Source organism: Equus przewalskii, chromosome 1 (genome assembly GCF_037783145.1).
Source record: "Equus przewalskii isolate Varuska chromosome 1, EquPr2, whole genome shotgun sequence".
Lineage (NCBI taxonomy): Eukaryota > Metazoa > Chordata > Mammalia > Perissodactyla > Equidae > Equus > Equus przewalskii.
Window position 1 is genome coordinate 166353123 of NC_091831.1, and position 26661 is coordinate 166379783.

The 26661-nt window shown below is 34.7% G+C and overlaps 1 long non-coding RNA gene across 1 annotated transcript; it reads right to left on the reverse strand.

The window, feature by feature from the left end:
- Positions 1 to 1532: 1532 nt before the first annotated feature.
- On the reverse strand, positions 1533 to 26661 carry LOC139084693 (uncharacterized). The gene is made up of 4 exons (XR_011542283.1): positions 26537 to 26661; positions 26289 to 26388; positions 19589 to 19763; positions 1533 to 4168 (listed from the first exon to the last, which is right to left on the reverse strand). It is a non-coding gene; the product is annotated as an uncharacterized lncRNA (long non-coding RNA).

Below are 26661 nucleotides of genomic sequence, written 5' to 3' on the forward strand. Positions count from 1 at the left end.
TCAATAAAGCTGGAAAAAATAAATACACATATAAATGACCCTAGTTTTTTTAAAAAAAAGATGGCCAGTTGGTCATAAAAGCTAAAATCACTTTCTATTTAGCAACGAACCATAAAAATTTCCTAACTTTATACTTCAGGGCTTATGCATGCCCGGCCATTAAGCAGTTAATCTGTCAATCCAATATAATGTCAGTATCTTGAAGTTGTAAGGGTCCTTCTATGCTATAGAATCCAAATTCCAATCAAGTATAGGAAACACTTTTACAACATTTCTGTTGTAGTAATCCTTTTTCTTAACATGCCCAGTAGACGGGCAATTCTGATTATCAGGTGAATATCTCTTTCTGTCTATACATTTAATCACTAGAGTCTTCTTTTTTATGTTGTAAAAATGTATAAAATGTAGGTTCTTGCTTTCTAAGATTTTACAGCTGTTAAATAAAAAACATGCAAACACAATACTAAAGATACTACGTTAGAACACAGTATCACAGCACAGTGGGAACACAAGGAAGAAAGTGGCCAGTCTACTTTACATACTATGAGAGTATGAAAAGGCTTCATGAGCATAAAATACTATGATAAAATGTTAAGCCAAAAAAGAAAAAAATCAAGTTATAAATTGTATTTACAGTATTATCTCAGTTAAGTAAAGAAAAATTGGATAGAAAAAATAATGAAGCTGATACATTAAACATGGTGCCTCTGCAAACTGGGATGATGGCTGATTCTTTTTTGTTTTTTCTTTTACATAGTCAGGGGAGCATGTAATACTTTCATGCTCGTGGGGAAAAAAGTCAAAACACCAACAAAATATGTAGCATCTAGAATAAAACATATTGAGTCTACTTGAGGAAGAAGAGAATTTTTTTCACAATCACCCACTCTTATTTTAATTAACTAGCTTCAGTAAAGAGAGTCTTTCCAAAAAGAGAAGAGGTAAAGAATACCAAATGCATCTACCCCAGAGATAAACTTAGCAATTCTGCTACCCCTACAACAGTCAGATAACATTGCTCATGTCACAACTGAGTGTGTATTAGCTTCTGAAGTATAGCACACAGGCAATGGAAACAGTGTTTGCATTAACACACTCTTTATGGAATGAATTTGAAAGACTTTTCTGAGTTGTCCTGAAAAAAAAAAAAAAGAAAGAAAGAAAGCAGCCTCCCACAGCTGGTTCCTCTATTTTTGGCTTCTCCTATCCCTGTTTTCATGGCAGCTGAGAAATATTAATGTGAGAAAAGTATCTTTTATTTTAGTCTTTAGAAAAGATCTCAACAGAAAACCCTGCAACTTCAGCAGTAGAGGGTAAGAGTTCCAGCATCATATTGTGGAAGTGTATTACTGGAACACACTGCAGGAAAGAGAATCTACATAAAATAGTACTTTTGACTTACATGTGACTTCCCCAAAGCGTATGCTGTTTACATATAATGCTTGATAAACATATCTCACCAAAAGTTAATATATCCCCTAGGAATAATTGCATAAAATAGGTGTGTAATAAATCACATAGATAGAAAAGGCAAAATGGAAAAAAATTTTTAATCCACCACCAATCAACAGAAATAAACGTTTAACAGATCTATTTGAAAACAGGAGAAACTTTCAACTTTATGAGAGACTTTCCTCCTGACTTTCTTATAAATCACATATACCTATAAAATTAAATGCTTCAAAACATTAATCTTGAAAAAGGTACCAGTCACATTTGATCCAGCAAATTGGCTCAAAAAAAAATCTATATACCGAATTGTGGCCATAGATCCAAATCACATTTGAAAGAGTAATGACAAGTTACTCCAGTTTTATTGACTCAATCAGATCATATGGTGAGTCATTTCCAGACATATCGATAAACTCATTGATTCCTCTCATTCTTGTAGTCACTGGACTATAGAAAAAAGGATCAGTAGCCATTTGACCTTCATTGTGTGTTAAACAAACACCAGATGGCAAGAATTCATTCAGGAAATCCATTCTTTCTTCTTCATAGTCATGTTCACACTGTTGCTTCCCACTGAGCCTTTATCTCTGTTTGTCATGGTGCCAGAGCTGCCTGCATAGCACCTTTCATGCATCACAGCTTTCAAATCTTGTCCCATTAGTTTCATTTTGTTTCCATCATAAATAATCTCCCACTTTCTCATACACTCTTTCATTATCTAATAATGGGCTGGGTCATTATACAAAGGAGCCAAGTATTAAAGGGTTAGTGAGTACAATTTGTCCACTTGGTTTCTGGCCAGTGTGTGAACTATTTATTAAACAGATAAATTTAGGCACTAAAAAAAGAGACCTAAAGAATGCAAACATCCCCATCCTGCAAACAAATTTTCAGGAACACAAGACGTAAAAAAGTGAGGACATTTGAATCTCAAACTGGAAACTTTAAACCACTATACCATAAGTGTAACCTAATTCAACCTCATTATTTCAAGAAACACACAAAAGCGACTACCCTCTCCTCTGTAAAATTCCATCGCAATTCCTCTCCTTGGCCATTCCCTAGACTCATTTGGACATCAGCCAGCCATCTCGAAGTGTTGAAATGCTGGTAAGCATTTACAAGCCAAGTGACTCCATTCTGAGAGTGTTATCCTATGACTAAATTTCACAGAGCCCAAGGAGAGAGACTTGTCTTTTTGGAGAATGTTGTACAGAGACAAAATAGGAAAGCTGGACGTTACGTAAGATTTTTGCCAGCATTGCAAAGTTTAGTACAAACGAGGAGCATTCCCCAGGTCTCAGTAGAGTGGTTCTTCAGTGTTCACAGGAAGTTAAATGTTGAGCAAATAAAGTATTCTAACAGATTCTTCTATTATTTAAAGAAAAGTTACGAAGTTTAGAATGTGGTGTGTAGGATGCTGTGAATATGTCAGCACTGAGTTAAATCATCCCAGCCTATTATTCCCACAGGCAGGCCAATTATCAGGGGATAATTGGACTGATAATGAGCATTCTGACTGGTCGAGAGGTCTCTCTAAGGGTACAGCACTCCCTTCCCCTATGACGCTGTCCGCTGTGCCAAACCTGGCATAAGTTAAAATGGGGACTTTTAAAAGAATGTAGTATTTTTGAGAAAAATCAGTTTACGTTGATGGAAAGTAAGGTGTTGAATGCTAAACATTTTTTAATAAAGAAACAATGATACAAGGTATTTAGTAAAACACAATAGTGGTACACAATCACTTTGTTTTTTTGTAAAATATTCCTATTATATAAAAGTATTTTAACTATATTTAGAAAAATAAGAAAGCAAATAAAAAAAGACCCATTCATGATCTCATCTCCCTAACAGGGCCAATTTAATAATTTTGGAGTTTGAAACACATATTCAACGGAAAGTCAGTGGTAGCATTTGTGTAACCAATTATTCTATTATTTGCTGTTGTATGTTGACAGTAAACTTGTATTAAGTCCTATCTATGGCAACATATTTAACTAAATATTTTCATCCTGGAATGCTCTTTCCTGCCCTCTTCCACCAGATAACTTCTATTTATTCTTTTACTTCAGCTTAATTTTCACTTCCTTAGGGATAGTTTTTCTCTGACTTCCCGAAGCTGAATTCCTATTACACCAAATCACACACCGCCTCTTCCTGGCCCTTATCATTGAACGTGATTATTTGATTAATGTCCATCTCTTCCAGTCAACAGTAGTCTCCACGAAGGCCAAATGATTCTTCTTTTGCTAGTACTACATCCCAGAGTAGCACCTGACACATAATATGTGCTCAATAAATAATCATTGAATGAATGAGTACATGAATGAATTCAAGCATTTTCTATATAGCTCTAGATGATGACATCTGAAGAAAGACGAGAAAATGGTTTGTATACTGATCTATGAATAAGAATACATATTGTGCTAAAGACAGTATCTGCTCTGGTAATTCTATCACCTTGGCACCTTACACTTTTATATCATCAGCCCACCAGCCCCATCCAAAAAGAAAATAACAAGAACTATGTGTGATTGACTATTTAGGAAGAAAAAAGTCAGGTAGAGAAAAAGACATGGCTTAAAGCCCCCAGTAAAAATTGTCATTAATTGTGTACCCTGTACATTGTTTTCCTTTGAATGGAAGAAACATTTCTTCATAGATTTCAGGATGGCTCGGGTTTCACACATAGCTCCTCACTCAGAAAGTTTACAAGCTGAAAAGTAAATTAAAAGCACCTCATCATATACTGCTTTATTCAATTGAGTTCAAACTACAGAATAAAACACAACCAACCATTTCCAATCTGAACCTTAAATCCCAAACTTTGCCACAAACGTCAGCTCAAGTTTTCTTTAAACTCTGCTCAATTTCCTGGCAGCATTTGCAAGACTTGTCTTATATTTCATTTTTGTCTCAATTGCTAATATCATCAGAAGTGGTTTTCTTTAAAGAACTAACAATTTCTTGTCTTTTATTATATAAATTTCAAATTCATAATGAAAATAAATGTATCATTTTCTCTATATTTTATAGTTTTATGTTTTATGGCAATGTATGTTTAAAATTTCTGAAAAATTAAACAATTTTATTGACCTTTTTCTCTTTTTGTTGTCTATTTCAGTGGACAGCTCAGCCTCATCATTTCATTTTTTTAAATGATAAATATTATTTTCTAGAGTAGTTTTAGGTTCACAGAAAAACTGAGCAGAAGTACAGAGAGTACCCATATATTTGCTGTCCCTATGCATGCACAACCTCTCCCACTATTGACATCCTGCATCCCAGTGGTACATTTGTTACAATCCATGAACCTACATTGACACATCATTATCACCCAAATGCCATAGTTTACATTAGAGTTCACTCATGGTTTTGTATATTCTATGGGTTTTGACAAATATATAATGACATGTATCCACCACTGTAGTATCATATAGAGCAGTTTCACTGCCCTAAAAATTCTCCACATTCCACATATTCATCCCTCCCTCATCCCCAATTCCTAGCAACCACTCATTTTTTGCTGTCTCCATTGTTTTGCCTCTTCCAGAATGTCATAAAGTTGGAATCACAAGGCATGCAGCCTTTTTGGATTGGCTTCTTTCACTTAGTAATATGCATTTAGATTTCCTCCATGCCTTTTAGTGGCTTGACAGTTCATTTCTTTCTAGCACTGAATAATATTCCATCGTGTGGATGTACCAGTGAATTTACCTATTCTTCTGTTGAAGGAAATCTTGATTGCTTCCAAGTTTTGGCAATTATGGGTAAAGCTGCCATAAGCATCCATGTGCAGGTTTTTATCTGGACATAAGTTTTCATTAGTATGGGTAAATACCAAGAAGTGCAATTGCTGGGTAATATAGTAAGAGTATGTTTAGCTTAGTAAGAAATTGCCAAACTGTCTAAAAAATCGGCTGTACAGTTTTGTATTCCCACTAGCAATAAATGAGAGTTCCAGTTGCTCCACGTACTTGCTAATCTTTGGTATTTCCAGTGTTGTGGATTTTGGCCATTCTAACAAGCGTGAGTGGTACCTCATTGTTTTAATTTGCAATTACATAATGACATATGATGTTGAACATCTCTTCACATACTTACTTGCATTCCGTATATCTTCTTTAGTCAAAGTTTGTTCAGGTCTTTTGCTCACGTTTTAATCAGGTTGTTTATTTTCTTATTGCTGAGTGTTCAGAGTTCTTTGTGTATTTTGGATAACAGTCTGTTATCAGATATGTCTCCCGCAAACATTTTTTCCCAGTCTTTGGCCTGTCTTCTCATTTTCTTGACATCGTCTTTCACACCGAAGTTTTTAATTTCAGTAAAGTCTAGCTAATCAATTGTTTTTTTATAGACTGTGTCTTTTATGTTGCATCAAAAACTCATTGCCATATCCAAGGTCACCTAGGTTTCCCCTTATGTTATATTCTAAGAGTTTTATAATTTAGCATTTTACATTTCGGTTTGGGATCCATTTAGAGTTAACTTTTGTGCTTATGCCTAGATTCATTTGTTTGCATGTGAATGTCCAGCAGTTCCAACACCATTTGTTCAAAAGGTTATCTTTTCTCCATTGTATTTCCCTTGATCCTTTTGTCAAGCTCAGTTAATTATATTTACATGGGTCTATTTCAGGGTCTCTGTTCTGCTCCATTGATCTATTTGTCCATTCTCTCAGGAACACACAGTCTTCATTACCAGAGCTTTATAGTAAGTCCTGAGTCAGGTAGTGTCAGTCTTGACTTTGTGCTTCTTCAATACTGAGTTGGTTGTTCTGGGTCTTTTGCCTCTCCATATAAACTTTAGAATCAGTTTGTTGATATGCACAAAATAACTTACTGGGGTTTTGATTGGGATCGCATTGAATCTATAGATCAATTTGGGAAGAACTGACATACTGACGATATCCAGTCTTTGTTATCTATGAGCATAGAATGTCTCGTTTATTTAGTTCTCCTTTGATTCTATTCATCAGAGTTTTGGGGTTTCCTCACATAGGTTTTGTACATATTTTGTTAGATTTTACCTAAGTATTTCATTTTTGGGGGTGCTAATGTAAATGATATTGGGTTTTTAATTTCAGACTCCACTTAGTCATTGCTGGTATATATGAAAGCAATTGACTTTTGTATATTAACCTTGAATCTTGCAAACTTGTTTTAATCAGTTATTAGTTTCAGGAGATTTTTCATCAATTCTTTTGGATTTTCTACATAGACAGTCATCTGCAAACACAATTATATTCTATTTATTCTCAAATTTTTGTCTGAAAAAGTCTTTATTTCTCTCTCACTTTTGAAGGATAATTTCACAGGGTACAGAATTCTAAGTTAAAGGCTTTTTTCTATGAACACTAAATATTTCACTCACTTTTTTCTTCCTTGCATAGTTTCTGAGGAGAAGTAGAATGTAATTCTTATCTTTGTTCCTCTATAGACAAGGTCTTTTTTTCTCTGGCTTCTTTCAGGATTTTTTCTTTATCTTTGGGTTTCTGAAGTTGAATATGATATGCCTAGGTGGCGGATTTTTGATATTTATCGTGCTTATTTCTCTTCTCTGCCTTCCTGGATCTACGGTTTAGTGTCTGACATTAATTTGGGGAAATTCTCAGTAACTATTGCTTTGAATGGTATTGCCATTATATATATTTACACCTTTTATCATTGTCTCACAATTCTTGGATATTCTATTTTTTTCCAGTCTTTTTCTTTTTGCTTTTCACTTTTGAAAGTTTCCATTGTCATATACAAAAGCTCAGAAATTCTTTCCTCAGCTGATGAGCCCACCGATGCATTCTTTATTTCTGTTACATTGACTTTGATCTCTAGCATTTCTTTTTTATTTTTTTAGATATTTCATCTCTCTGCATGCATTTCCATCTGTTCTTGAATGTTGCCTATTTTTTCCGTTAAAGCTTTTAGCATATTAATCATAGTTTTTTAAACTTCCTGTTCTGATAATTCTAACATTCCTGCCATACTTCACTCTGATGCTTATTCAGTCTACACGCACTGTGGTTTATTTTCCTGTTAGTATGCACCGTAATTTTGAAAGGTGGACATGATGCACTGGGTTAGAGTAAGTATGTTAAATAGACCTTTAGTAATGTATTGGTAAGGTGTCGGGGCAGGGGAAGTGTTCTATAGTCTTATGATTAGGTTTCTGTCTTTCAGTGAACCTGCACCCCTGGACTGTGACCTTCACAATTGCTTCTCAGTTTTCCTCCCCTCTGCCCTGCTTATGTGAGACAAGATAGCTTGAGCAGATTAGAGTTGGATATTTCCTTTCCCTGGGTCAGTTAGACTTTGGTTAAATAGTTTCTCCTGAGGGTAGGCCTTGTTAAGAATAGAATGCTCTGCCATATTTCAAAATTTTCCCTTTTCGCCTCCCACTGCCAGAAGCATGAGGGGAGTTTTCTTTGATGTTCACTGTAAGGAACTGGAAGAGCTCCTAGAGGTAAAACTCCTAGAGGTAAAAAGTCAGAGTAAGATCCTATGAATGGATCTTCCTGGAGTTTTTAACACTCAGACTTGTCCACATTGAGCCCCCAGCAATTTGTCAATTATACTTTAAGGTTTCTTTTCTTTGTTTTTTTTGGTTTTCTTTGGTAAGAAAAATTTATGCCAATCTTCCTCTATTTTTGTGAGATGCCACCACAGCATGGCTTGATGAGCAGTGTGTAGGTCAGAGCCTAGGATCCAAACCCACAAACCACAGGCCACCAAAGTGGAGCATGTGAACTTAACCATTATGCTACTGGGCTGGCCCCTAGTCTAGGTTTTCTTACCCCAGCATTGGTCCCCAGAGAGGTTTCTGCTCATGGGTTTCTGCTTTGGTAAGTCGTTATTCTCTTTATCCACCTGTCAGTCTCTCCAATTTGGGGGACAGTGGTTTGCCCTGTGACCACACTTCTATGATGGATCTAAGGAAAGCTGTTGATTTTTCAGTTTGTTCAGCTTTATACTTGTTGTTAGGACAGACCATGAGCTCCTTACCTGCCAGACCAGAACTCCCAGTTTCATTTTTACAGAAAATTATATTGAGGTTCAGAAAGATATTTTATAAAGGCTACAAAGTATAAAAGTATTTGGAGACCCGCTGCACAGTTTCCTAGCCAGGGTATGAAGAGGTCTCATGGAAAGTGCTTTCTCATGGACACACTTGACACCCATGGAACTGAGGCAAAGCCACTTTGTTTTTCTGCTAAACTCTTCTACATGATTAAACAGTCGCTTGCCCTAGTCTTTGGCCACCATTTTCAGTAGTTACAAAGAAACATAGAAGCTCCATATGAAAGACTGCTTTTTCCATGACTTCCAGGTCACCAGGACAGTAGTTAAGGAAGGGCTCCTGAACTCAGAGTCTTCCTGGAAAGCCCTTCACCTACCGTCCTGCAAAATTTTCCACCTTACATCCTCTACCTACCTTTTCGGTGCTGATATCATCATGCCCTTTCCATAGTAAATATCGAAAGCCCAAGATTCCCATTGATCCTGAAAATCCTAACCTTCCAGGACCTATAAGCAGAAGACAATTCTCCTGCACCCACCAGTCCTACTCATCTTCTATTCTGCCTCCTTTCTTTCTTTTTCTCAATAGCTTGTATCACTATATGATATATCTTACTTATCTGCTCCTCCCCGCCCTAGAATGTAAGCTCCATGAAGTCAGGAATTGCATGTCTTTGGTTCACTGTTGTCCCCAGAGCCTAAAATAGTGCCTGGTTTGAAAGCTTTATTGAATAAATGATTCTTTCACCAGTGAAAATGATTTTCAATCAAATTGACTCTGTGTCGAGGACGTCAATCAGTTTGAATACTTTTAAAACTCAATTGACTTATTCTATTTGACTAGCAAATGCATTCAGTCAAAATGTCATTATATAGGCATAATTTATACAATCTCTTCTCACTAATATAATTATATGTAAAGTTATCTGCATTTCCCTAAAATATTTTCCCAATGATACAATCTACTGGAACTCTAGAACACCGTATGGGGCAGAATTACCTAAATGCAGTTCAGTAATGTTTTCAATATGATCCTATTAATTCATAAATGCTTATTCCATATAATATCTAAAATATTTTATTAAAATAAAATGTTATGGCTAGAAAATAAAATACTAAAACCTTTTATGACTGGATGGAGCAATTGTAGGTATTGTTAATTTCCTCTTTATACTTCTGGATACTTTCCAAATTTTCTGCAATGATTATGTATTAATTTTATAAGAAGGGGAAACATTATTTAAAACAAAGAATACTTTAGGATCCTGAAGGAAAAAATATGAATTGCACAGTAAAATTAAAGATAATTTTGTATCTTTATTAAACATAACTTTTGTTAGGTAGAATGGTCTATTCTCTCATTCATCTTCATGCTATGTTGACTATTCTAAAACTCTTCACTTATCAGACAAGTGATTTTAATTTTTATTATATCCTTTGTTTCTTGATGTAATATTTTTTGTTAGCATTACTTATTTGGAGCTCTTTTTTTCTATTTCATGTGAATTGAGTAGCATATTTTGTTAATGCATTTTATTTTTAGAACATTTTCAGATTTACACAAATATCATGAAGATAGTAGTGATTTCCCATAAACTCTGTACCAAGTTGACCTTATTATTAACATCTTACATTTTTTTGTTGGTACCGTTAAGTCGATTCTGACTCTTAGTGACCCTGTGTACAGCAGAGCAGAGCACTTCCCAGTCTTTTTGTACCATCCTCTCACCTTCCAGTGCTGTACTAGAAAATGCTCCACTGCTATCGATTTTCATGGTCAATTTTCCAGAAGTAGGTGGCTAGGTCTTCCTTTCTAAACATCTTACATTAATATAGTACATTTGCCAAAATCAATGAACCAATATTGATATACTATTTTTAACTGAAGTCCGTATTTTATTCAGATTTCCTTAGTTTTTATCCAATGTCCTTTCATTGCTGTTGTTCCAGAATCTCATCCAAGATACATTACATTTAGTTGTCAGGTTCCCTTAGGCTACTCTTCACTGTGACAGTTATTAGATTTCCCTTGTTTTTGATGACCTTGACAGTTTTGAGGAGTACTGAAGAAGTATTTTATAAAATGTCTCTCTATTGGAATTTGTCTGATGTACTTCTCAGTGGTAGACTGGGGTGTGTGTTTCGGGGAGGAAGACCATAGAAGTGAAGCGTCATTATCCTCACATCATATCACTGGTACATACTATCAACGTGACTTATCACTGTTGATATTGACCTTGACCATCTGGCTGAGGTAATGTTTCTCAGGTTTCTCTACTGTAGAGTAATTGTTTTTACCTTTTTCCATACTGTACTTTTTGTGAGTCACTATGCATGGACATCACTTAAAGACTGGAGAATTATGTTTCATTTCTTTGAGGGCAAAGTGTCTACACAAACTATTTGGAATTCTTCTACAAGGGATCTTTATCTTCTCCTTCGTTTATTTATTCAATCTCTTGTTTATATCAATATAGACTTACAAGTATTCATTTTATACTTTAGTTTAAAGTTCAATACAGTATTTATTTCTTTGCTCATGGTTCTATCCCCAGCTGTTGAGAGCTCTTTCAGTTGGATCCTATGGCCCTTTTAACATACTCCTATCAGTGTGTGTGTGTGTGTGTGTGTGTAGCACTTCTCTAATTTCTGGTGCTGTAAGATGATCCAGGCTCATCTTGTATGTTTCCTGCCCCAAACCTAGAATCAGTCATTTCTCTATGAAGTTCTGGTTCCTTTGGTTGGAGAATGGTGTTAGCAATCAAGATCTGGGTACTAGGTATATTCTTTGCTAATGGAGTGTCATTTCTTTTAGGCCCTCTCAGCTGACACAGCAAAGAAATATTTGTGTGCATATGAATACATGTATATACATATATATATATAAATATTACTATATATAAACATTTGTATCTATATGAAGCTAAAAATAAGTTCATACTGATGTCTCCAACTCTAATCTGTTACCACATTGATCAGTTTATTCTCCTTCTTTTACTTATTTGTAAATTCTTACTCCAACAGTAAGCAAGCTTGCTCCCATAATTCACTGTCTATTTACTAAATTATGTAATTCCAGTATACATGTATAGCAATATCAAAAGTGTTAACCCATACGCCCATGAAGAAAAAAAACTACCCTGTAAATCCTCTGTCTTTTGCCTATTCAATTCTTCTCCCTCCCTGCAACCACTAATCTTTTACTGTTTGCCTTTTCCAGATGTCATATAATTGCTATTATATAATATTTAATATTTTCAGACTGGCTTGTTTCACCTTAAAAATAGCATTAAGAGTCATCTGTGTCTTCTCATGGCCTGATAGTTTATTTGGGTTTATCGCTGAGTAGTATTCCTTTGTGTGACTGTCCCACAGTTTGTTTATTTATTCACATATTGAAGGACATCTTGGTTGTTTCTGGATTTTGGTAATGACAAACAAGGTTATTACAAACATTCATGTGCAGGTTTTCAAGTGGGCATAAGTTTACAAGAAAGTTGGACAAATATCTAGGAGCATGATTGCCTGTGATGTGATCACATTGTAAGACTATGTTAGGCATTGTAAGAAACTTTGCACCTGTCTTCCAAAGTGACTGTACCATTTTGCCATCCCACCAGTAATGTTGCTCCAAATCCTACCAGCTTTGGTATTGTCAGTCTTTTTCTTTTATTTTACTTGTTCTAATAGCTATGTTGTGGTGTCTCATTGTTCCAGTTGGAATTTCCTAATGACAAATGATGTTGATCATCTTTTCACATTTATTTTCCATCTATATATCTTCTTTACTGATATTTTTGCTTTACTTTTTAAATTAGGTTGTTTGTTTTCTCATGGCATGATTTTTAAGAGTTATTTATATGTTTGGTATATAATTTCTTTCCAGGTAAATGTTTTGCAAATACTTCTCCTGGCCTGTGACTGCTACTATTCTTGTCTTAATGGTGTGAATTCACTTTGCTATTTTGTTGAGGATTTTTGATCTGTATTCAGGAGAGATATTGGTCTACAATTTCTCTTCCTTGTAGTGTCTTTGTCTGGTTTTGGTAGTAGGGTAATGCTGGCCTCGTAGAAGGGGTTAGGAAGTGTTTCTCCTGCATCTATATTCTGGAAGAGATTGCGAAGAATTGTTATAATGTCTTCCTTAAATGCTTCGTAGAATTCACCAGTGGAAACATCTGGGCCGATGCTTTCCTTTTTGAAAGGTAATTGTTGATTCAATTTATTTAACAGATATCGGCTACTCAAACTAGATATTCTTCTTGTGTGAGTTTTGGTAGTTTGGTGGTTTCAATTCCTTGAAAGCAAGGAATTGGTCCACTTTTTATAAGATGTCAATTGAGGGCATAAAGTTGTTAATATTATTCCTTTATTATTCTGTTAATGTCCTTGGGACCAGTAGTGACGATCCCCTTTTCCTTTCTGATACTGTGAATTTGCGTATTCTCTATTTTTTCCTAGTTAACTTGCCTATAGATTTGTCAATTTTATAGATCATTTCAAAGAAGAAGTTTTTGGTTTCATTGATTTTCTCCATTGTTTTCCTGTTTTCAATTTCATTGATTTCTGCTCTAATTTTTATTATTTATTTTCTCTTGCTTGATATAAGCTTAAATTAGTCTTCTCTCTCTAGTTTCCCAAAGTGGAAGCTTAGATTACAGATTATAGATCTTTTCTTGTTTTTGAATATATGCATTTGATGTTATAAATTTCCCTCTAAGTACTGATTTCACTGCATCCCACAAATTTTGATAGGTTGTATTTTCATTTTCATTTAGTACGAAATATTTAAAATTTTTTTTCTTGAGATTTCTTCTTTGACCCATATGGTATTTAAAAGTGTGTTGTTTAATCTCCAAATATTTGGGAGTTTTTCTAGCTATCTATGCGTTATTGACTTCTAGTTTAATTAATTCCATTGTGGTCAGAAAACATACCCTGTATGATTTATTTTCTTTTGAATTGGTTAAGATGTGTTTTATGACTGAGCATATGGTCTATCATTAAGAAATGTTCCAGGCAATCTTGAGAAAAATGTATATTCTCCTGGTGTTGAACGGAATATTCTATAAATGTTAATCAGCTCGAGTTTATTAATAACGCTATTCAGTTCAACTATATCTTTACTGATTTTCTGCCTACTTGATCTGTCAGTTACTGACAAAAGGGTTTTGAAATCTTCAACTTTAATAGTGGATTTATCTATTTCTCCTTGAAGTTCTATCAATTTTTATCTTACATATTTTGATACGTTTTTGTTCAGGTACATATATATTAAGAATTGTGAACTGCTTAAAGAAGTGGCCCTTTATTTTTATATAATTCCCATCTTTATCCTTAATAATAATTTTTCTTCTTCTGATGTCAACGTTATCTGAAATTAATATAGCTGTTCTAGCTTTCTTTTGATCATTAACAACAGGTTATTTCTCTCTCCATCTCTTTACTTTTAGGCTATTAGGGTCTTTATAATTAAAGTGGATTTCTTCTAGACATCATATAGTTCAGTGTCTTTTTTAATATAACAGTCTCTGTCTTTTAATTGGTATATTTAGGCCATTCATATTTAAGATGAATTTTTATATAGTTGGATTAATAATCTCCATGTTTCTGTTTTCTGCTCATTGCATAGATTCTTTGTTTGTTTCTTTTTCTCCCTCTTTTTTTGCTTCCTCTGGTTTCAATTCAGCCTTTTATTTGACTTCATTTTCATTCTTCTCTTAGCATATCAGCTATACTTATTTTTTTTTAAATTTAGTGGTTACCCTAGAGTTTGCTGTATACACTTTTAACTAATCCCCATGGGCTATAATCACACAACACATCATTACTAGTATAACTTTAAATAAATAGTTGTCTTTTAGATTAGTTAAAAGTAAGAAAAGTAGAACTTTTTCTTTAATAAAATGCTCTCATTTATTCCTTCTCTGATGTTCTTCCTTTCTTTATGTAGACCTGAGTTTCAGAAATATATCTTTTTTCTCTCTAAAGGGCTTTTGTAAAATATTTCTTGCAGGGAAGGTCTATTAGTGATGAATTCCCTAAATTTTCATTTGTCTGAGAAAGTCTATATTTTCCTTTGGCTTCTAGAGAATAATTTCACTGAATATAGAATTAGAGGTTGAGGGTGTTTTTTTAATACTTTAAGTGTTTTAATTCACTCTCTTCTTGCTAGCATAGTTTTAGAAGGGAAGTTTGCTGTAATTCTTATCCTTTTTTTCTCTATCAGTAAGGCTTTTTTAAAAATTCTGGCCAATTTCAACATTTTATCTTTGTCTTTGGTTTTCTGTATTTTGAAGGTGATATGCCTTGATTTTTTTGGTATTTATCTTGCTTAGTGTTTTCTGAACTTCCTAGATCTATGATTTAGTGTCTGTCATTAATATTGCAAAATCCTCAGCTATTATTACTTCAAATATTTCTTCCACTCCTTTCTTTCTTGTCCTTCTAGTATTCCCATTGCATGTAGGTTACACACTTTTTGTAATTGTACCATACTTGTTGGATGTCCTGTTCATTTTTTTCTTTTTTTTTTAAATTCTTTTTTCTCTTTGCATTTCTTTTTGGAAAGTCTGTAGTGACTGTCTTCGAGGTCACTTATTCCTTTGTCAGCTGTACTAAGTTCACTGAGGAACCCTTCTAAAGCATTCTTCATTTTTGTTACAGTCATTTTGATGTCTAGAATTTTCTTTTGATTCTTTCCTAGAGTTTCCATCCCTCTGCTTACTTTCCCCATCTGTTCTTGCATGCTGTCTACTTTTTCCATTAGCACCCTTGACATATTTATCACAGTTATTTTAAATTCCCTGTCTCATAATTTCAACATCTGTGTCATATCTGAGTCTAATTTGATGTTCACTTTGTCTTCAGACTGTTTTTCTCTTACCTTTTAGCATGTCTTGTAGTTTTCTATTGAAAACCAGATATGATGTATTAGGAACTGAGGGTAAATAGGCCTTTAGTGTAGGGTTTCATGTTAGTGTGTCTAGGAGTAGGGCTGTTTAATATTTGCTATAGCTGTAAGTGCTAAAGGCTTCAAATTCCTTTACTGCCTTTGTTTTTGTGTTTGGCTTCCCTAAGAACTCTTCTTTAGATAAAGTCTGCCTTGCAGCATCTTGAGCTATAATGCACTATTTTCATACTGTAACCCTGTTGATATGATGGTAGCAAATGGAGGAAAGCAAGCATTCTACAATATTATGATTGAATCTCTGTCTTTTAGTAGGCCTGTGCACCTAGACTATAACCGTTGCAAGTTGTAGTCCTTAGGTTTTTTCCACTTAGGTGTTACAGGAAAGTTACAGGAGGCTGGAGTGGAGACAATGCCTTTCCTTAGGTAGCGAAGCTCTGGTAGTCTGTCCCTTGAAGAGTAGTGCTTCATTATGGCCACACCCCATGGACTATTTCACAATGGCTACTTTTACCCTCCTCCGTGAGAGCCAGGAGGGAATCTTTCTTGGTTCTTCGAAGTGAGAAACTAGAACGGTTCCTGGAGGCAAAATCCAAGAAAGTGAGAGGCCCCTTTAACACTGCAGCCCCCAGAAATCTCTCACTTTCATGCTAGTCTACATTCAGCATCTAAAAATTCATCGAAATTATCATTTAAGTGTTTCCAGTATTTATGGCTCCAGTGACTGCTTCCTAAGGAAAGAAGATGGAGACTGTGACTCCACGTTTGCCTGTCTTTTTGGATTTCAGGGTGGCAGTTTTCTCTGAAACCTCACTTCTCTGCTAGGTCCAAGAAAAGTCATTGATTTTTAGTTTGTTCAGGCTTTTTCTGGTTGTAAAAATAAGAGTGATAACTTCCAAGCTTTTTACATGTCAGAGTTGAAATCAGAAGTTTGATATCTTTTTATTTTTAAATCACTAGTGCTAGACTCTTTTGCCTGCACAAAGTCTCAATACCTCTAAAATTAAATATCCACGTCTCGACTGGTCTCATAAACATAAGCATCCATTGATGAGCTTGCCTCTCCTAAGGCTACAGAGGAAATCCATGTGCCAGAGGAAATTTTAGCCCTGGAGTCAATTTTAAGGCGCTGGAAACCCCCACACATGAAAATATAAAATTGATATCATCATTCTCCAAGTTTTTATTTCACTGCTTTTAAAAGTAGTGAAATATATGCCACAATATGTCTCATTCTAAAGGTTGAAAAATTTATGCTATGACTATAATGACATCATTCTGCCTCCTACAGAAGGCTTTTGCTTGGAGAGTTCAGCAAGAGAACAAAATTAACAGGAAACGTCACTTTCACACACAGATGGAAAAATGTTAACATCTCCTGAATTCTATGACAGTCTCCTTGATGGGAACATATATGTCACCATAACGTCCCAACGATGTGCAAACACATCTTATGAGCAGGTGCTAAACTGAGGTCACTGCTGGAAGATGGAAGTTTTGGCAGCCCTGAGAACAAAAGATTCCTCCTAGGTGTAGTTTCCAGCTAAGAAATAAAAGCCATGTGTAAGGAATGTTCCAGGCAAGATAAAACTTCTGGAAGCTTTGGTGGCAATGGACAGAGGAGGCCTTCTATTACTTCTATTCAACTTTCATTTCATAGATCATGCAGAAACCCTACTCTTTACTTAAAGACTTCGTGAAATAAAATAAAAATTTTCCACTGATTAAACAATGTTGTGAAAAAGAAATCCATGCCCCTTGCCCTCGTTGAGGCCTGACTTCATAACAGTAAATTATGAAAAGGGTACAGAAATATGCAGCAGATTCATTTTGCTCAAAGATTCGCTATGCACTCCCTAAGTGGTTTTCACCTCTAAAATGTATTCCATGTTCCCAATATATTGAGAACAATAAAGAACAGGCAAGAGCATAAATAGCCAGTTCTATATCTAGGGAGAATAATAACGTGACTTTTCTATAAATAAGATAGAGGAAACATTTTTTTCCTTGCCACGTGTGATCCTAAGAAGGTTTTCTCTCTGAATGTTCACAGAGCTATAGAGTGAGGCATTTTGTATATTTGTGGAAATTTAAGACAAGCAGGATCTATAAAGGATTATAGTGAAAAGAAAGCAACATTCTTAATAAGTGCATGGGAGAGGTATACAGAGACATCAAACATTAATAGCCTAAAAACCTGAGTTATTGTTCAAAGAATTGAATGTGAAGCCAAAATATTGGCCCGATTCAATGTTTCTTTCCTCCCAGTCCCATCACAGACACACATGCACACACACACCCTCCACATGTGCTCATGCACACACACACATACACACATATATAAATACCCTTCCCTAATACTCTATTCCATTAATTCACTCCTCTCTATTGCCTTCGCGCTATGTTCCTTTCTCCTGTCTCCTTCCTTTGGCCTAGCAAAATATTTTCCTCAGTTCTACTTTCTTTTCACACTACAGCCCTATCTTCTTCCTTTTGTAACTCTTTTGTTATATCCTTAACATTTGAAGTTATGAAAAATTTGTTACTATTAGACAATCAAGTTTGAAGGTGGGGGAATGAAGGAGAGTAGTTATCTAGCAGTATTCGATAGCTTTCCTGAAATTGCTTCATTAAGATCATCAATAAGACTCAATAAGTGTCTTTTTGGTCTTCTTCTTCCTCCTATTTATAACTGTAATATTTGAGCCTTCCTATTAGCAATTTTTCACTTTAATTGTCCTCTGGAACAAAATTCCCATTGATTTCCATCCTATAACTCTAAAAATTCCTTCTCAGTCTCCTTCGTGGGGCTCCTTCCTAAAGAAAGGGGACTTATTCCTAAGTAAAGGCATTGCTGAAGGTGTGTTTTTGGCTTTCATCTCATTTTGCGTATATTCTTTGGCTCATCATATCTTTTCCGATTCATCTCTATGTAGATGATATTCAAACTGGTACTGAAGAGGTGACATCTAAACTGAGTCTTGAAGGACGAGTGGGAATTTATTAGGTAGATGACAGGAGCAAAATCAGTTTAGAAAAATAGTACTGCGTACACAAAAATACAGAGAGATAAATCCATATGGCAAATTCAGCAGGACTGTCCACAGTGCACAGGAGTGTGAACTGTGCTCCTTGGTGTTGTGCAATGCTACAGTCCGTGATGGAATACTAGGTATAAGAGGGAGCTGTGGCAGATGACGCCACAGCAATAGTAAAGTCATTCATGATATGGAGTTTTGGTTTTATTCTTTTTGTCAGTATATTCTAAAGTATGTTTCAGAACAATTTATTGACAAAAAATTGATAGATATATTTAAAATAGTCCATAATCACATGAATCCAAGCCCATAAAGTTGATCACATTTAAACAGACTTCTCTACTAGAGGGAGCTCTTTATAGCCAATATACCCTGTGACTCTCTTAAGAATATATTATGTAGCATTTGTCAAGGGACCCTTTGACATTTTCTAGAATATACATCGGAAATTTGCTTAAGTAATGGGGGTCCTAGAAGTGTTTAACTTGTATTTTTAAAGATGACGTGGTAGCAGTACAGAAGATGGCTTGAAGATGTTATAAATAGGATAAATATTGCCACATGTAGTCATATAAGAAAGGAAACAAGGAGAAAAACAGCAAGATGAGTACTGAAGAGTTGATCTCAATATAATTGGTGAGAAAATGACCTTCGGAATAAAGCATTGACATAGGCAAGGATAATGAAGAGGAGGAAGAGATTTTTCAAGGGCTTTTCAGGAGGGACACTCAAGCCGCTTATCCAGCTTTTTTAGGAGGTAGACTGAACAGGAGTTGGGATGCAGTAGATGAACACAGAAGTGGGAGAGGGAGGGAAAAGTCCAGTACAGGACCCTGATTTCGGACATCAGAGCTGTTTGAAGGACCATTGAAATCCAGAATGAGGTGGTGGCAGTAGGGGTAGGGCAGTTGCAAGGTGAGTGCTACAATACGAGAAACATGTGAAGAGGCAGAGGAGGATAGCCTTCCCTACAATTTTGCATCGAACGGCACAAGCTCTAAAAGGAACTTTTTTTTCATGTCATGTGAATAAGTAGAGTGAATAATTATCTCACGTCATTTACTCTCTCAGGGATTATTCCTAATTTATTTTAATAACATTTGATCCCATATAAATTTGATATATTTAATTGCCACTAACGTTTAGATAGGTCTAGTACCAAAATGAAAACTCACCATTATTCCTTGTGTTAATCTCTTCAAATAATCCCAATTCTGTGAAACAAACAAACAAATCATTCTGCCAAAGAGAGGCTGGAAACCACAGTTTTCTCTATTTCGCCCCTAATATTCCAGTCCTACTGTTTCACCTTTTTAATATCTCTCATATCCAGAAGAGTCCAAAACAATCCTGAAAGACACATAAGTAGAAGTGAACAAATGAAACAACATATTATGTTCTTGGATGGGAAGAATTATCATAAATATGTCAACACAATAAAAATATCATTAGGTTTTTATTTTTCCTAAAGCTAGACAGAGTTCAATTGGAAAAACAAAAAAGATAGCAATAACTGTGAAGTAAAAGATAATGCTGAAAAGAGGAGAATGAAAATACCCTATCCCTAGAAGTTATTGGCACATATTATAAAACTTCTGTAACTAAAACAGTATGAAATCCACACATAAAGAGACAGGTTACATAACACAAAAAGAGGAATTATTTACAGTAACATTAAAACACAAGAATTTGACTGTATGTCCTTATTTGAATATATTCTGTGGTCCCAAAAAAATAAAACGTGAAAAAATAACTGACTATACAATTTCAGGATTTATATTGTAGTAGCAGTGTTGTATTGTTACCATGAGACTGTTGTCTTTGTAGTGAGGGAAAAGGCAAATGAGAATTTACATGATTATCATTGAAAAACAGGAGTGTTGGCCATTAGAGAAACAGAAAGATTATGTAAAAACCATATACTCTTAATTTTGAATTGGAATTAACAATAAATATACATAATATGAACTCACAATAAATTTTATCTTTAAAAAAATACACATTTCTTAGCCTTGTCTTCTGAAAATATGTAAAAACAATGACTGACTCCATAGCAATGAGCACCCCATAGCACTCATTTGTGGTCTCTAAATACCATTTCACAATGCAAGTAATAAAGTCTCCTCGGAGTATGAGTGATTCTGAGTGCTGGGTAGAAAACTTAAAAGATGACCCTGGGATATCTTGTTATATAAGAAAGAAATCTCTCAAAGACACAAAAGTCAACTTAAAGTGGTTTCCGATTGGGCAAACATAGGACAATCTGAACATTAATGAGGATAATTGCAATAGATTGAAATACATCAAACATATTTTAATACATGAGTTCATAATACTTATTTTAAAATAAAGACACTCTTGGTAACTTTGGAGAAGGCTAGGGTACCAACTCATTATTTTGAGAACTGTAAATGCAGATAAATGCACACATTTATCCTGCATTTCTTAGATGAACTATAAGTCAAGGTAATCAAATTATTGATGGGAAGTTTCTATTTGTAGTAGTATTTAATTAGTAAATGAAAGCAATGATTGAATTAGAATATCATGATTTTGTAATAGTTGCTATAACACACAAGAAAAGAGACAAGCAAATATTACGTGCCCTCCGATAGTACACAGCACAACCTATAAACAATTCTTTCCCAGAAATTCAAACATAAATCTGATGAAGCTTTTAAATTTAACCACCATTTTTTGGGAAATATAAGAGTTAGTATAACACTGTAAATATTACCATGAATATGAAATCAGCAAATATTGTCTCAGTCTCTTTAATAAATAAATTTCAAGGTAAAAAAAGAGATGGAAGGTGAAACTAAGATTTAAAACATTTAAGAAACATTATCAACCAATTATAAAGAATGGTCTTTATTTGGACACTGATTCAAATAAATGAATTACAAAAAAAATGTCATATAGAAATTAGAGAAACTTGACCAACGACTGCATATTTGGGATTAAGAAATTTTTAATTTTTTAGGTATGATAACGACACTGTGGTTATGTTTTTTAATGAGTCTTTATCTTTAGAATTTCATACGTAAGTGTGTGTGTGTGTGTGTGCGCGTGTGTTTATATATATATAAAGTATATTGATTGGCTTCAAAAAACCTGGAAGTAAAGTAGGTTGGTAGGAATGAAGATGTAATAAGATTGGTCATGATTTAATAATTTTTGAAGCTGGATGGTGAATATTTGGGGATTCATTATATTATTCTCCCTACATTGTATTTTAAAATTTTTCATAATAAAAGGTAAGAAGAGAAATCTCATATTACTTCCTCCTTCTCCTTTCCCACATCAGGTTCCCATTTTCCTTTTCAGAAATATTGGCATAGTAGCTGGTCTCATCAACCCGGATTTTCACCTCTAAGATCCACCCAGAACATGCTCCTCAGGTTCACCCTCTTAAAAATTTAAAATACAACTTTCCACAAGTAGCTACTTTGCTCAAAATTTATAAGTAATTCTTTACTTTCTTCAAAATAAGCAATCATAAGTTTATCAAAAATAAACCATCATTCATTTGATATCAAAGATACCTCACAACCTGTTTCCACTCAACCCTCTCACTGCTTCCTTTATGTCTCTTTATGAACTCATTGCTTTAGCCAAAGCAGTCTGTTTGTCCACTTGTCTACTTGTCATTAAAACACACGTAGCAACTCCACCTCCCCCTTTACTCTTGCAATGCTCCCGGCCTGAGTAGTTGCCCTTCCTCTATATTTACCTTAATTTCTTCCTTCTTCAAAGCCCTATTCAAGTCTCACTTCCTCTTTGTAGCTTTTTCTAAAGACTTTTCAACTATGATCAACTCACTCTTATTTGAACTCCAGTAGCGATTACTTTCCTGTAACTCTTTTTATCGTATGCTACTGGCCACGGCTAGTGTCTTTTAATGCATATATACTCTGCCTCTTTGACGTCAGGGACTATGTCAGATTTCTATGTACTCAAGCACGCACTGCAGTGCTTTAGACATAGTAATTGTTCAATGGTTGTTGATGTTGTTGCTGTCATTATTACCATTATTATTGGTTGTGGTGATGATGATGACGATAGTGCTGGTAACAATGATAAAGAAAGCTAATTTGATAATAATTGTCAGGATCCCAAAGTTTCTTCATTGAGATGACCTTGGACCAAGAGACTTATGGCTGATTTAGAGAGTATTGATTCATAAAACTGAAAATTCAACTTTCCTGTGGTCCTAAAAGTCTGCTCCATATGTCTCAATAACTTAGTCCTGCCAATCAAGATGGTTTAAAACATATAAGCAAGCAAACAAAAAAGAGAAACAAAACAAAATCCTATTTTCAAAATTCTTCCTTGACTTTATACTCCTTCGAGAAAGAATTACAAATGCCTTGATATAGCATTAGAGGTTTACAATCTGCCCCAAAATCCAGAATCAAATTTAATTCTCATTATTTCCTTATATATACACTCTGCTTTAGTTAAAATAGTCTAATTTTAAATATCTTTGGAACCATTCCTCTTCTATTTCCATTTAACTTCCTTAGTTTAGAGCTTCGTAATTTCTTGGATTGTTTCAATTTCTTTTCTAATCAACCACCTGTCCTCCAAGCATGCTCCCTTCCAGTTCATTCTACACCCACCCTTCACTGGAGCCTCAAAAGGATTTATCCAGCTTAAAATTCTTCCTGATTACCTTAGCTATAAAGCCTAAATGCCTTAACATGGAGTACAAGACCCTTTATGATATTCACTTTCGGTACTTCAAACACCAGCTGCATGCTAGAGGCTTGCTATACAGTGGCAAATACTCTATGGCTTGTCCCCATGAGCTTATTGTCTACTGAAGGAAAGTGGAAGAAATCAACACACAACAGGAGCTATGACAGAACGAAAAAAAATGCCATGAGAAAGAAATTTAGGGAGACGTAATGTAGGTTGATTAGAGAAGGTCTTTCAAGGGGCTGGCCCAGTGGCTTAGTGGTTGAGTTCGCGCTCTCCATTTTCCGGCCCCAGGTTTGCCAGTTTGGATCCCAAGCATGGATGTGTGCATCACTAATCAAGCCATGCTGTGGCAGGCATCCCACATATAAAGTAGAGGACGATGGACACAGATGTTAGCTAGGGCCAATTTCCTCAGAAAAGAAAAGGAGAATTTGTGGCGGATGTTAACTCAGGGCTAATCTTCCTCACCAAAAAAAGAAGGCCTTTCTACTGAAGTAACATTTAAGCTGCTTCCTTCATGTGGAGAATAAGTTGCCTAAGATGAAGTTTGAGAAGGCCATGAGTCTAGAGAGAGCAGTAAAGTTATAATATATACTATCTGTTTATGTTCATTATGTGCTTGATATAATATTACTTTTTAGAAAAATTCATAGTAGGAATGGTTTTTCTATAAATTATGATAATCTTTTGTATTACACACTGTAAATATTTTTCTATTCTGCCATCTGCCTTTTGTTTTTATTAATATTTTTTCCACCAGAAGTTTAAAATTTCAGCAGTCTTCCATAGGTTTTTGCAACTTCTGCTTTCCCTCAATACAAGATTATTATAAATATTCACATATATTTTCTTTTCTACTTTTATAGTTATCTTTTTTACATTTATCTCTTTAATCTATCTGATTTTATTTTTTATATAAGATATGAAAGGGGAACAAACTGTCATTTTCTAAGTGGTTAGCCATTTATTGAATAATAATAATGCCTATTATTTATTGCGGTTTACTATGAGTCAGACACGCTGCCAAATGTTTTATGTTTATTATCTCTGTTAATTCTCACAACCCAACAAGGTAGGTAGTGTGGTACTTCCCAACTTTCAGATAAAGAAACTGAAGAAGAGTTAAGTGATTTGCTCAAGGTGATACAGCTACTACACATAAGAGCCGTAATTAGAAACAAGAGGTATGACCCAAGAATCCATTCTTTTCACAATCACACTGTACTGACTTCCAGAATCCTTCTCCTGCCCGTAGATTTGAAAGGTCTCCTTTTTCCTGTAATAAATTTCATGAAATTCATGTATTACTATATATATTGAAATTTCCTTCTACTTGGGCTATTTCTGAACTTTACATATATTGACGTAAATATATTTACATATATATGCTTATATGTGGTAGTTTTAAGGTGAATAAAGGACTGGTGATTAGTTCTTTTTGTTCCATGTTTCCATGCTTCTGTTAATTGATTGATTCATTTAACCAAATTATTTTTGCATACCGACTATGTTCACTACCTTCACTCTCAAAATTCTCTCTTCAGTTTCTCTGCTATTTCTTTCTCATATTTTCTCATATTTCTCACTTTTTCCTGTACCCAACTTGATCATAGACTTTGATCTAATAATGTTAAACCCCATATAAAATGATTAAACATTTTTGACAACTTTTGTGTTATGAACATTCATGTTGCATAAGAAGAGATTAATTTCTAATTGCTATCTGCTGTTCTAACGTATTATAGTTTTACTATATTGAATACATTGAAAAGTTAGAAGAACATTCACCTAGTCTCTCAGTCCTTGCTGTAAAAACACAACTATTATTTGTTCTCAGAGTGTGTTACACGTAAAGTTTAGCTGTATTTTGGAAGAACACAATCTCTGTTCACGCATCATGATTTCTTGAGATATTCTTTAAGAGGAGCATCATTTCAATGTTTCTCCATAGGATTATTGAATTTCCATGGGCTCCATTTTTCCTTCCCTAGCAGAGCTGCTGTATTAAACAGACTTGCCACCTGCTCTGTTATAGACTCCTTCAAATGACTTCTCTCGACTTAATATACTAATATTAGGTGAAGCTATCAGTGAGTTAGTGAGACACATTCTCTGTACTTTGCAAACTAACACTGAATTGGCCACTTAAGGAAACTGCATTAACTCTTTCAGGCCACTAGGGTGCCATTTAGGGCCTTCATGTAATATTTTCCTTAAACTAGGTCATCATGATGTCATTAAGTCATTTTAGAGCACTGAAATAGAGATTTATGAGATGGCCCCTAGTAGTCTGAAAGAATTAGAGCAGGTCTCCAAAGACTACGACCCACTCCAAAGTCAAAAGGGATGAACTTCTCTCAGTATGCCAGGGATTTCCCAGTCCTAGCTACAATTCTCAGAAAGAATGTGCAACCTTTAATAATAGAAAGAAAATCAGTTGAAATTCCACTACCTTGTTCAATCAAAATAACCCCTGAAAAATTATTCTTGTTCTCTCTTCATCTATTCCTGTTTTCAATGCACAACCCTAGACTAGTCCAGGGCCCGTCAGCAGGTTGTCTGTTCCTACCAGATGTTACTTACCCACAAGAAATTGCCATAGAGCTGGAAGTTACCTTTAGAAACTATCTGATAAAAATGGTTTTCTTCAGATAGGGCCCTTGTTAAACCATCTCAGATTAATAAAAAAATTTTAAAGTTCTCCGCATTTTCTTACACTAAGAAGATATTATTCTATACTGAGATAAAATTCCCTTTCTGGTATCCTACTGAACATGTTAGGATTGGGGAGAAATACCTAGCTGTTCTCTGTAGAAATTTCCCTACTCAGTAAAAATCTTTTGACCTAATCTTGCAAGATCTGTGAAATTGTCAGAATATAATATTTTTATAGCCCTTATGCACAACCTACAGGAGATACGTGGGAAACTGTTTATATTGTCACTTTTTGTGACACCCTAATGAGGTGAATGTTCTAGAAATTGGAAAAAAAAATACATGAGAGAAAATGTTTTACCGCATTAGAACAAAATTAACCTTTAAAAAAATTCTCCACATTTCCATTTCCATATCAATTATCTGCTTATTTTTAACTGATTCAAATTCCCAGATATGCATCTATTTATCAATTCTGTGCAGAACTTTTATATAATGCAAGGAATGAGATTATACCTTGTGATGTCATGTTGCTGTATTTAACAGATACTGCAAATTGCAGTCATTCTCACATCACTGTTCAGAATTTCCATGAATCCAAAACAAGATCATGGAACTGGAAGAAAAACAATATTTTAGATTAGGGAAAGCAAAATTTTCCATTTTTGACGGGGAAAAAGAATTCAGGTTTAATCTGATTTATGTTCATAATTTTCTAGAACATTTTCTTATTAGACTTCTATATATAAAAGCACAGTACTTACTGTTACATTCCCCATCTTCATCTGTAAGTAGGAGAGTGTCCTTTAGGCTTAAAGCTCCATTCAAAATGCCATGCTAACTATAAAAACGGGCTTGTTTGCACTTATATACTTAGCTCCTTATTCAG